The sequence below is a fragment of the Mytilus galloprovincialis genome, chromosome 12 (genome assembly GCF_965363235.1).
Source record: "Mytilus galloprovincialis chromosome 12, xbMytGall1.hap1.1, whole genome shotgun sequence".
NCBI lineage: Eukaryota > Metazoa > Mollusca > Bivalvia > Mytilida > Mytilidae > Mytilus > Mytilus galloprovincialis.
Window position 1 is genome coordinate 22888602 of NC_134849.1, and position 12749 is coordinate 22901350.

The 12749-nt window shown below is 34.0% G+C and overlaps 1 protein-coding gene and 1 pseudogene across 1 annotated transcript in view; one reads left to right on the top strand and one right to left on the bottom strand.

The window, feature by feature from the left end:
- The window catches only part of LOC143055258 (uncharacterized), a 202300-nt gene that overhangs the window by 106707 nt on the left and 82844 nt on the right, over window positions 1-12749 (bottom strand). The window lies entirely within an intron of this gene.
- Window positions 6872-11002, top strand: LOC143054616 (uncharacterized; annotated as a pseudogene).

Sequence of the window (12749 nt, forward strand, 5' to 3'; positions counted from 1 at the left end):
AAGTGTTCGGTAAACAGGAAGTTGTCAAGTGATGAATCTGAAAACGCATCACACGGTATAGCTGACTTATATAAATCCTGAAACCAAATTTCAGAAATCCTTGTATTGTAGTTCCTGAGAAAAATGTGACGAAAATTTTCAACTTGGCTATCATGTGTAAAATCATACAAGTGTTCGGTAAACAGGAAGTTGTCAAGTGATGAATCTGAAAATGCATCACACAGTATAGCTGACTTATATAAATCCTGAAACCAAATTTCAGAAATCCTTGTATTGTAGTTGCTGAGAAAAATGTGACGAAAATTTTCAACTTGGCTATCATGTGTAAAATCATACAAGTGTTCGGTAAACAGGAAGTTGTCAAGTGATGAATCTGAAAACGCATCACACGGTATGGCTAACATATATAAATGTTGATACCAAATTACAGAAAGGGTGGATGTGTAGTTCCTGAGAAAAATGTGACGAAAGTTTCATGGGACGGACTGACTGACGGACGGACTGACGGACTGACGGACGGACTGACGGACGGACTGACGGACAGACAGAGGTAAAACAGTATACCCCCCCTTTTTTAAAGCGGGGGTATAATAAAGTCAAAAGAGATAATACAGCACCATTGCAGCATTTAGAATCCTTAGAAAATAAAGTCAAAAGAGATAATACAGCACCATTGCAGCATTTAGAATCCTTACAAAATAAAGTCAAAAGAGATAATACAGCACCATTGCAGCATTTAGAATCCTTACAAAATAAAGTCAAAAGAGATAATACAGCAACATTGCAGCATTTAGAATCCTTAGAAAATAAAGTCAAAAGAGATAATACAGCACCATTGCAGCATTTAGAATCCTTAGAAAATAAAGTCAAAAGAGATAATACAGCACCATTGCAGCATTTAGATTCCTTAGAAAATAAAGTCAACAGAGATAATACAGCATCATTGCAGCATTTAGAATCCTTACAAAATAAAGTCAAAAAGAGATAATACAGCATCATTGCAGCATTTAGAATCCTTACAAAATAAAGTCAAAAGAGATAATAAAGCTCCATTGCAGCATTTAGAATCCTTAGAAAATAAAAAATAATGTCTCACAGTAAAGCAGAATCCTTGCATTTTTATAAATATTCATGCTACAAGATTGGAACAGAGAAAGTTGTTAGAGCGAGACGACTGAAATATACATGTAAGGACTTTATATCTTTCAACAAATTCTTTGATCAAATAAGCAGTGGGAGTCTGGGAGAAGGATTAGATCTTAAAGGAAGTGATCTTGATATAATGAGCATTAACTATAACTTTGCAGTATATGAATCAGAAAAAGATGCCCTCGAGGATTGTGGTGTAGCGTTCGTCATGGATACTGAGGAAACATGGCCTGAATCAGAAAAAGATGCCCTCCAGGATTGTGGTGTAGTGTTAGTCATGGATACTGAGGAAACACAGCCATGTTTTACAAATCTACGAGTTACCAATTATAATTCTTTATCCTCTTGTATCAAACAAGTGATGGAACAACATAGAGGACATAACCTACTTTCCAGTGAGCTTTATAAATCACAGTTTCGTAAACAATTAAGTCTGATCTGTCCAGACTTAAATAAAATTCATGGTCCTTGCTTATCAGACAAGGGAGATAATATGGATTTTGCATCTTGCCTGAAATGTGATAAGTGGGTATCCCAAGCTCAACCATGGATCTCCCGATCACGTTTAACCTGGCCTTCTCCAGAACTTATTTCCAAAATAACTTCATGTGGTGTTTTATTTGTTCCAATCGGCAACAAGGGATCTATCAATGAGAATCTTCAATGGCGAATATCCTTTTCTATAGCAGAAAAGATATTGATATATTCTTTCAGTCATACCCAGTTACTATGCTATGCCCTGCTCAAAATTTTATTGAAAGAAATAGTAGAGAAAGAAAAAGTAGATGGAAGTGAAAAAGATGAAGACTTAAAAGGTTTATTGTGTTCATACTTTTTAAAAACACTTTTGTTTTGGATTTCAGAAGAAACAGAAACATCAGTCTGGAGACAAGACAATATTATACATTGTTTTACGGCCTGTTTAAAAAGGTTGATATACTGTATAGAAAATTCAACATTACTACATTATTTCATTCCTGAAAATAACTTGTTATATTTAAGGTTTACAAACATTAAACACAAGAACATATTAATCAACATCCTTAAGAAGTCATGTGAAACAGGAATTCAGATTTTCTCATTATCTAAGACTTTACATTGTTACAAAAGATTTCCAAATAAAGTTCGTAGATCAGAGTCTGAAGTTGATCAAATGATAAAAGAACTTACAAGATTTTCTTTCCCCAACAATCCATCTACGATAAGAATGTCGCATACACTTCACACCTTGCTGCATCATTGTAAAACACGATTATCTAAAGGTATCTTTTTTCTATGTTTATCACTAGGATATCAAAGAATTGCCCGACCACATATAGATATCGCAAACAACAAACAGCTATACAAAAACTACATAAATGATATAAGTCATTTGTTGGTTGGTGTAAATTCAGATGCACTATCTGGGTGGCTTAAATTGGCCTCTTACTTCTGCCTTCAAAAAAATCATTTTTCATCAATAGAAATAATAAACAACTGTTTGTCAAAATGTACAAATGATAAAATTTCAGTAGGAACTGATTTGTTACCGATTATTAAATTGAATTGGAAGCAGAAACATGAACTTAAACTGGTGGCACAAGAAAAATTAACATTAGTGCTGAAGACAAAATTACTGAATCCAGTCATATTTGCAATAAAATCTTCAGTAATTCCAACAGAACTTAAGCTTGAAGCGAGGGTGAATTTTGTGCCAACTATATTTGACCCCATAGCATATGCACATTTCCTTCATTTTCTGTGTTGTTACCATCAACAAGACTTTATATCATGTGGGCATTGTATAACTCAGTTATTAAAAACAAGTATGGTATCAACTACACCAATAGGGCCTCATGATATCGTCGAGGTATGCAAGACTAGTCAAATTTTACTAGGAATAGCATATCAGATACAAGGGAAAAAAAGTTTAGCCAAAAAAATGTTCCGTGAAGTTGCACAGTGTGATAAGAATAATACAACCAGTGCTGCATTAAGACTTGCTCAACTCTAATAAGTATAATACAACCAGTGCTGCATTAAGACTTGCTCAACTCTAATAAGTATAATACAACCAGTGCTGCATTAAGACTTGCTCAACTCTAATAAGTATAATACAACCAGTGCTGCATTAAGACTTGTTCAACTCTAATACGTATAATACAACCAGTGCTGCATTAAGATTTGCTCAACTCTAATACGTATAATACAACCAGTGCTGCATTAAGACTTGCTCAACTCTAATAAGTATAATACAACTAGTGTTGCATTAAGACTTGCTCAACTCTAATACATATAATACAACCAGTGCTGCATTAAGACTTGCTCAACTCTAATACCTATAATGCAACCAGTGCTGCGTTAAGACTTGCTCAACTCTAATAAGTATAATACAACCAGTGCTGCGTTAAGACTTGCTCAACTCTAATAAGTATAATACAACCAGTGCTACATTAAGACTTGCTCAACTCTAATAAGTATAATAAAATTGAGAATGGAAATGGGAAATGGGGTGTCAAAGAGACAATAAACCGACCAAAGAACAGAAAACAGCCCAAGGCCAACCAATGGGTAGAAAACCATATTAGTTTATGCTAGTTGCCATATATAAAAGTATAACAATAAGATTATTTTTGACATTTTTTTAGGAAATAGAAATCACATTGATATTGTTGGAAAAAACCCTAGTGATATTAACTTTTACTCTGTTAACCTACCGTAATAATAATGATTACATGTACTTTATTAAGACTTAGGTTATCGGCTTTACATGATCTTTTCATGATATAATAATTATGTACATTGGTGTATATTGAGTCAATATATTATTTCTATAAAACTTTTTACTATATAGATAAAGGCAGATGTGGTGTGAGTGCCAATGAGACAACTCTCCATCCAAATAACAATTTAAAAAAGTAAACCATTATAGGTTAAAGTACGGCCTTCAACACGGAGACTTGGCTCACACCGAACAACAAGCTATAAAGGGCCCCAAAATTACTAGTATAAAACCATTCAAACGGGAAAACCAACGGTCTAATCTATATAAACAAAACGAGAAACGAGAAACACGTATATATTACATAAACAAACGACAACTACTGTACATCAGATTCTATAATTACTGAAATATCTTACCATATTAGTAAGCTCTGTTTAGTTGTTACTGTAATAGATAATTTGGTAATGTTTCATCTTGTTTTTTTATCAATCTAGTATAGTATTCAGGAACAGTTTGTCAGGATATATCAGAGGCAAATTTTAGGGGGGAGGGCCTCACCTTCTGGAGCTACATATATGATAAATGCAAAGATTTTTTACAAGTATCACTCCTAATGTTGGCTTGTCCTCTGGCAAGCCCTTAGGGGGCAAGTCCTTTTTGAAATTCTTGATCCACACCTGTATATATAAGAGATTTTCCAATTGCATTTTCTTTACTGGTCCTGAAACCAGCCGAAGGCCGGGTCTAATCTTCTGAACTTAATGAGTTAATGTACTGATCTTTTTTTATACGACAGCAAAAATTGAATTATTGGAGTTCTTTGATATGCCATATCTAACCTGTATTTAGATTCTTAATTTTTAGTCATGTTTTCAAATTGGTCTACATTAAAGTCCAAAGGGTCCAAATTTAAACTTTGTTTGATTTCAACAAAAATTGATATATATGGGTTTTTTTCAGATATGCTGAATTTAACCATGTACTTAGATTTTTGTTATTAGTGCCCCGTTATCAAGTTGGTCCACATTGAGGTCTAAAGAGTCCAAAATTGAATTATTGGGGTTCTTTGATATGCTGAATCTAACCATGTATTTAGATTTTGGATATTGGACCATAAAAGGTAAATGTCCAACATTATTTTTTAAGTTCTTAGACCACATTCATTCTGTGTCAGAAACTTATGCTGTGACAACTGTTTAATCACAATCCAAATTCAGAGCTGTATCAAGCTTGAATGTTTTGCCCATACTTGCCCCAACTGTTCAGTGTTTGACCTCTGCTGTCCAATCAAGATGCGCCCTCCAGAGCATTTTATTCACATATGTCAACTACTGCAAAAGACATTTCGTTTCTATCTCAATTTTTGCACTGTATATAATTGACTTACAAGCTATCATCATTTTTTTAGCACTTTGGTAATAGCATGATTGTCGAATGTCAAACTGTTGCCTATAATTGCTTACATTCACTTCATTTGAACTTGGGTGGGTAGTTGTCTCATTGGCAATTGCAATCATACCAAAATTACCTTATTTTTATACTAAACATGTAAAGCAAATTAGTGATATCTTAAATTTTATTTGTAACATGTACAAAGATATCAAAAAACTTTTTTGTTGAAATCCATAACTACAAAGCAAATCTGTATAACAACATGGAAGTGAGTGAAAGAGATACCAAAGGGACATTCAAACTCATCATAAGTGGAAAATAAACTGACAAGGGCCCATGGCAAAAAAAATAAGACCAACAGACAAACAACAGTACACAAGACATAATATAGAAAACAAATGTTTGAGCAACACAACCCCCCCCCCCTCCCCCTCCCCCCCGAAAAAAAGGAAATGGGAGTGATCGCGCAGGTACTCAAGAATGGTAAGCAGAACCTGCTCTACATATGGCACCTGTATTATTGCTCATGAAAGTACAAACCCTGAGTTAAGTTTAATTCGGTAGGTCACATTTGGGGTAAAAGGGACGGGATTGTAGTCATGACAATTGGAACATATCTGTCGTCATATTCCATGTGTAAGTAAGGGGAGATAACAAAAAGAATAAAAGTTGTTACACATATTAAAAGCCTTCACGATAAACTTTTGAGTCCACAAGCCTGAAGCTCATTTTTTTTTTTAAATTTTAGTTGGATTCTGTTGGCTTGTAGAGAAGAATTTTACAAGCCTGAAAGCCATTTTACAAGCCAATGCCATGTAGGACTTATGGTTAAGCGTAAAGACTGATTAAATAAATAAATCAGACAGTTACAAAGATATTAAGACTTTTTTTTTTACATTTCTTTAAACATGCCAATTTTTACAGTGCATTTGATTCTAACACAAGACTTTGACTTATTTTGAACTATAACCTTAGAGGGTGACCTATAACCATAACCTTAGAGGTGAATAAACTCATCATAGATACCAGGATTGAAATTTTGTATTTACGCCAAACACATGTTTTGTCTACATTAAAGGACTCATCAGTGACGCTTGAATCAAAAAGTTAAAAAGGCCAAATAAAATACGAAACCTATAACCATAACCTTAGGTGGTGAACTTTAACCATAACCTTAAAGGCTTAGGGTGACCTATATAACCTTAAATAGTGACCTATAACCATAACCTTAGAGGGTGAACTTTAACCATAACCTTAGAGGGTGACCTATAAGCATAATCTTAGAGGGTCACCTATAACCATAACCTTTGAGGGTCACCTATAACCATAACCTTAGAGTGTGACCCATAACCATAACCCTAGAGTGTGACCTATAACCATAACCTTTGAGTGTGACCTATAACCATACCCTTAGGGTTTGACCTTTAAAGTGAACCTTAGTGTTTGACATATGACCATACCCTTAGGGTTTGACCTATAATCATACCCTAAAGAGGGTCACCTATAACCATAACCTTAGAGGGTGAACTTTAACCATAACCTTAGAGGGTGACCTATAACCATAATCTTAGAGGGTGACCTATAACCATAACCTTTGAGGGTCACCTATAACCATAACCTTAAGAGTGTGACCTATAACCATAACCTTAAAGGCTTAGGGTGACCTATATAACCCTAGAGGGTCACTGTTATTGCTGGGTTACCTTCAAAGCTTATTAAAGTTTCACAATGATCAGCAGATTGGCTTAAGGTCACCTGTTTAAATAACAAAACATTAAAACCTAACAAAAAGTAAAGGATTAAAGATTAATCCACAGTAAATTTAATCTTTTATTATGATTGGTCCAAAATGAAAAAAATTGGATCAGGTTTTATTAATCTCACACAAAGTTTAATACGATGATCTAATATGGAATTAAAAAATAAAACTTTCTTTGCTAAAAACTGACCGTGATGCAACACTTATGTAGCAAAAATATATGGACTATATTTTCATGTATCTTGTGGATTCAAGTACTTAGCGAGTGGAAAATTTAGTACCACAAATTGATCTTTATGATATAAAACAACTTTGTAACAAATTTTTGTTGAAGTTTTAGACATTGTATGCTTACTTCCTATCACAAGAAAAAAGTCTAAAGAATTATGAAAGTGAGGAAATTGTTACAGAGGCTGAATTTTACTGAAGAAATAAATTCACGAGTGAAAATAAGAGGAGTTTAGTGAAAATAAATTGTACATCTTTAATTTGGAATTTTTAACACACTGAAAACTCACCCTCAACAAAGTGGACTCATTTTTTTATATAATCAATGCATGGATATCTCAATTCTATTGTTACAAACAGTTTACATAACATTCGTACATAGCTGAAATGGAAACTTAAGTCTCACACAACCAATTATTCGTTTTAAAAAATGAATGGAATGGTATGATGAAAAACAACTTTGGGAATTAAAAAAGAAAATGTGAAAGTGCTTGTGTAACAAATTACTGGTAAATGTCAAAATCAAACAGCAAGATGAATGATGCACAGAGAAGCGTATTACAGAGACATTTCCGTCAGCTTTCCAACGACCTTATCTTAACAGATGACCTCCTTGGTGCCATGTATCAAAAGAAAATATTTGAGAGAAACATGATAGAACTTATAAAGGTAAAAAGATACTGTAAATTCAGAAATTTTTGCAATATTTTTATTATTGCGAAATATGTGACAGGGTTACAATCGCAATAATTAAAACTCACATTTAGATTTTTTTTTATAAGAATCATAATAAGACATGATTTTTCTCAACATTACAAAATTTAAAATCGCATTTCAATTATTAAGGACACAATTGCAATAATTTCTAATTATTAAGGACACAATTGCAATAATTTCTGAGTTTACAGTATCAAATTGAAAACAAAATATTACATATTGTATATACCTGTACTTTATAATAAATTAAGTATAGAACAAAATACTTAAAATTAAGGGGGGGGGGGGGGGGGGGGGGTGCACATGTACCCTCCTGGAGCACCTGATATTGCTTCTGGTTTTCATTGATTTTGTGTTTCGTCAGTATATAGTTTCTATAATGGAGTGGTGTATATTATTTTTTTTCAAGCAGAAAGCACCAATCAAAATCATTGATATAATACATGTTTTTATTGCTTGACGAATTCAGGCTATTGTGAGTGGAAGGATCAATCACAGGGACAGATTGAATTAATCGAGTTAAAATCATCTCTGAATTTCCTCCATAGATAATTTAATGTAAATCAGGGGCGAATCCAGCAATTCTAAAAGAGGGAGAGGGGGGGGGGTCCCCAACCCAGGACAAAGGAGGGGTTCCAACTACATTTCCCCATTCCAATGCATTGACTGTCCAAAAATAGGTGGGGGTTCCAACCCCCTGAACCTTTCCCCTGGATCCGCCACTGTAAATGGCTATCAGTTTTTTTTTTATTTCCCATTTTAGCCTGACTATACATCAGCTCATATATAAACTTGCACTAAAATAGTAGGTGATAGAAATTGTATAACTTTTAAAAAATAAACTGTAAATTAGAAGTACTTTATTCAAGAAATCTCCAATTGGAACAAACAAAAAACTAGAGCTTTCCCCATAGCTGGACTTATGTTTACTACCAAAGGGTTCAAAGGTCGAGAAGGGCGTAAAGACAATCTACCAGTGCAAAGAAGCCACATCAGATAATACTTATCAATTCTTGTTTTAATAATTTCAGTCAGAGAAAACTGCAAGTGAGCAAGTTGTACGAATGTTGGAGTTACTACCGAAACGAGGCCCTGATGCCTTTGAGTCCTTTGTAGAAATTATTACGGAAAATTATCCATGGTTGGCAGCCATGTTGGAAAGCAGTTTGAAACAGGAATCTATGAAACATAACCAGTCCATGAGAGTAGAGTCAATCAAATCTGAATACATGAATGGTAAGTTATAGTGAAAAGCAGGAAGGGGGTGGCAGGGGTAATATTCCCTTTGTAATTGCAAAGGTGGACTTAGGGGTGGGGTGGAGCTGAAGGGCCTTGCCCCCTACACAGCTTTATACATGATAACTGTGTAGACTTTTTGCAAGTATTATTACAAAAGATGGCTTGTAAGGACTCCTCACCCACTTTTTCAAAATCCTGGATCTGAACCTGAATTATTTTAACACCTAGCTAAAAAAAATAACCACAGTAAAAGAGGCACTGTAATAATATTTAAAAACATACAAAGTTAGGAGATAATAAATTGTTTTATCAAAGCCATGTTGTTACTTTCTAGTAGTATGAGGCAAGTTTGTAACCTGTGAAAGAGGGTGTAAAAATAATTTAATGATATAAATTTTTCAAAATTAAAACTAATACAAATGTATTATAAAGCCTTCAATTGTTTTTTTTTTTTTCATTTTACAAAAAATGAAATTAAGAGAGGAATAATAAGAATGTGTCCATAGTACAGATATGCCCACTCGCACTATCAAAATCCTGTGGCGGATCCAGAATTTTTCCCAAGGGGGCCCTGCTGACTGACCTAAGGGGGGCCCGCTCCAGTCATGCTTCAATGATTCCCTATATAATCAACCGAATTTTTCACACGAAAAGGGGGGGGGGCAGGGCCCTCCAGACCCCCCCCTCTTGGACCCACCTATGATTTTACATGTTCAGAAGACCGTGAAATTAGGGTCAAAACTCTAAAATTAGAAAGATCCTATCAAAGGGAACTTGTCTTCTAATTTTCAAGTTGACTTGAATTCAACTTCATAAAAAACTAGCTTGACCAAAAACTTTAATCTGGACCAGGACAAAGCTTAGGGACAAACAGACAAATGAACAGTTTTAAAGATTTTTTGATAGTTACGAAAAAGATGGGTCTTAAAAAATTACTATGAGTTAATAATACAAACAAATGTAAGTTTTTAACGACCTTGACTGGCTATACAGCCCTTGTACGGTCGGTAAGTTAATAATAGACACGGCCGTTGTCATACATCACATATGTTATTTGTCTTTTGTGTTGCAATTCTTTTCCTTCTTTTTCTTTTTCAGACCGAGCTGACTCAGTTCGTTTTTCTGACTACTTTGAACCAGAACCAGATATTAAAACAAAAGTGGCTTCTTTCGTTCATAAACAATTTGGTCACAGCAAGCGTATCTCTGAAAATGACAAAAAAGCAATGTTTCGCTGGATGTCATCTCAGTTACAGGCAGAAAGAAAAAGATTTTCCTCAGCAACGAGTAGAACATCATCTGTTATTCCCGCCCCTGTTCTCGTTGATGTTGGAGTAAACACCGATTTAATAAAGGAAGAAAAGTCACAGTTTGATATGAGTCAAATACAGCCAAGAATTAAAAAAATTTATGAAAAAATTCAACAAATCAAGACTACAGCTAACTCTAAAAATAGCCCACTGAATAGTAAATCGGCTAATGGTGTCGTTATAACACCAAGGACACCTAATGGTGCCCAAAGGCCTTCTCTTACTCCTGCAAGTTTTGATACTGTTATTAGTGAACTTGATACAATGGTTACACGCATTGAAAAACTTGAAGAGGAAGTCAACAAATGTCATGTGATGTTGAACGATAAAGACAAAAAACTATCGCTATCGTTACATATTTACGACTTATCGTTAACCATAAAACAAAGAGACAAAGAACTCCAGCAGGAGAAACAAAAATGTGAGAAAATGTTAAATGAGCTTTATGAATATTCAAAGAAAGTGAATCAGCTTGATCATGCTAGTAACAACCAAAAATCAACGATTGATAATCAAGCAGACGAGATCGAGAAACTAAAAGCTGAACGAGATAAATTTTCCAATCAAGTTTCACATTTTGAAAAAATATCAATGATGCACAGTGAAAAACAAAAGACATTAGAAAATTTAAAAAGTATGGTGCGTGACCTTCAAAATTCAAAGGATGTAACTCAACCTTCACATTATGAGCGTACAAATAACCGAATGTCACAGGATTCTCGTAGCAGCCTACGGAAGTCAAATGGAATTATGGGAAAAGCTTTACAAACAACATCCCCAACGCGTTCAAGTATTAGTCGCCGTGGTGTACCAGATGAAACTCCTCTGTCTTCAAGTCCTTCTCGTCGCTATGGTTACAACAGACCACAGCAATATAAACGTAAAACTTCCAATTCTATTTACAAAGTGTGAGATTTTTTCATTAAATTTGTTTTTCATAACATGGTTTTAATTTTCTTAGCAAAAATAATGAAACATATATTATTTCTCTAATTACCAGAACAGTGAGTTACTTTTTTTTTCATGAAATATAATGGTTTGATAGAAAATGTTTCCATCGATCATTTTCCATAAGTAAAAGATTATACTAAATTACCTGAAAAGAGTTCTGCAATAGGATTCAACTTAAAAGTTTTTGCTGCAACAGATGCATATCTTACCTTCATCAGAGTTGGAGCAGTAAAAAAAAATTTTCAAATGAAATCTAAGGGTTTTAAATAATATTAAGGTTTCATTTGACAAGATGAGACTTCAAAATATTTGCTATTCTCTGTTAGTACTTTAGTCATAAAGATTGTTGTAAAATGTCACTAACCATAATGTTCAAAGTTACAAATACACCCAAGAATTAAGGTTATAAAAAAATAAACAAAAGGTCAAAGAGATACAACAGATACAAAAGGGACATTCAAACTTATAAGTTAAATATAAACTGAACCAGTATATATTTGTTTAGGGGCCAGCTGAAGGACGCCTCCGAGTGCGAAAATTTCTCTTTGCATTGAAGACCTGTTGGTGACCTTCTGCTGTTGTCTGCTCTATGGTCGGGTTGTTGTCTCTTTTGCACATTTCCCATTTCCATTCTCAATTTTATTTGACAATGCCATGGATAAAAAAGAAATAGACAAACAATAGTACACAAAGTACAACATAAAATACATGTACTAAAGACTAAGGTAGCACTCCACAGTTAGAAAATAAAATTAAAAATGAGCCACAAAATGTTTTATCATCTCCTATTCCTGGATTTCTAATACATTAACCTAACTGTTTGTGTTGTACATGTGCATATGTATGTAATCAGTATCTTCCATAGATTTGATTTTCAAAAGTTAAAAGAGTGAAAAATAATTCCTTTTATGTGTATCCATGGCAACATTCTGCATTTATTTACCATAAAATATTGCAAAAAGGGGGGTGAACATGTCCCATATCCCCCAAAACTTGGATCAAACTAGAATTTCAATGCCTTTGAGTGATACCAATTTTAGAAACTGTTGACACTAATCTTCCCAATGATCAAATAAAAAATGGGTGTCTTTCGCCTCATTGTTTTGTAAAATTTTATCACAAAGTTCGTGCGACAGAAAATTGGAAAAAACCATTACAATAATTGCTGGACCAATGTATGGTATGGACATGCAAATACGGACTGTCATACAGAAAACAGCCTATATTACATACATTACATAATCTTGATGTTCATATAAACCCAATACGAAGGCCATTTTAGTACTCAGCTATCCAAAAA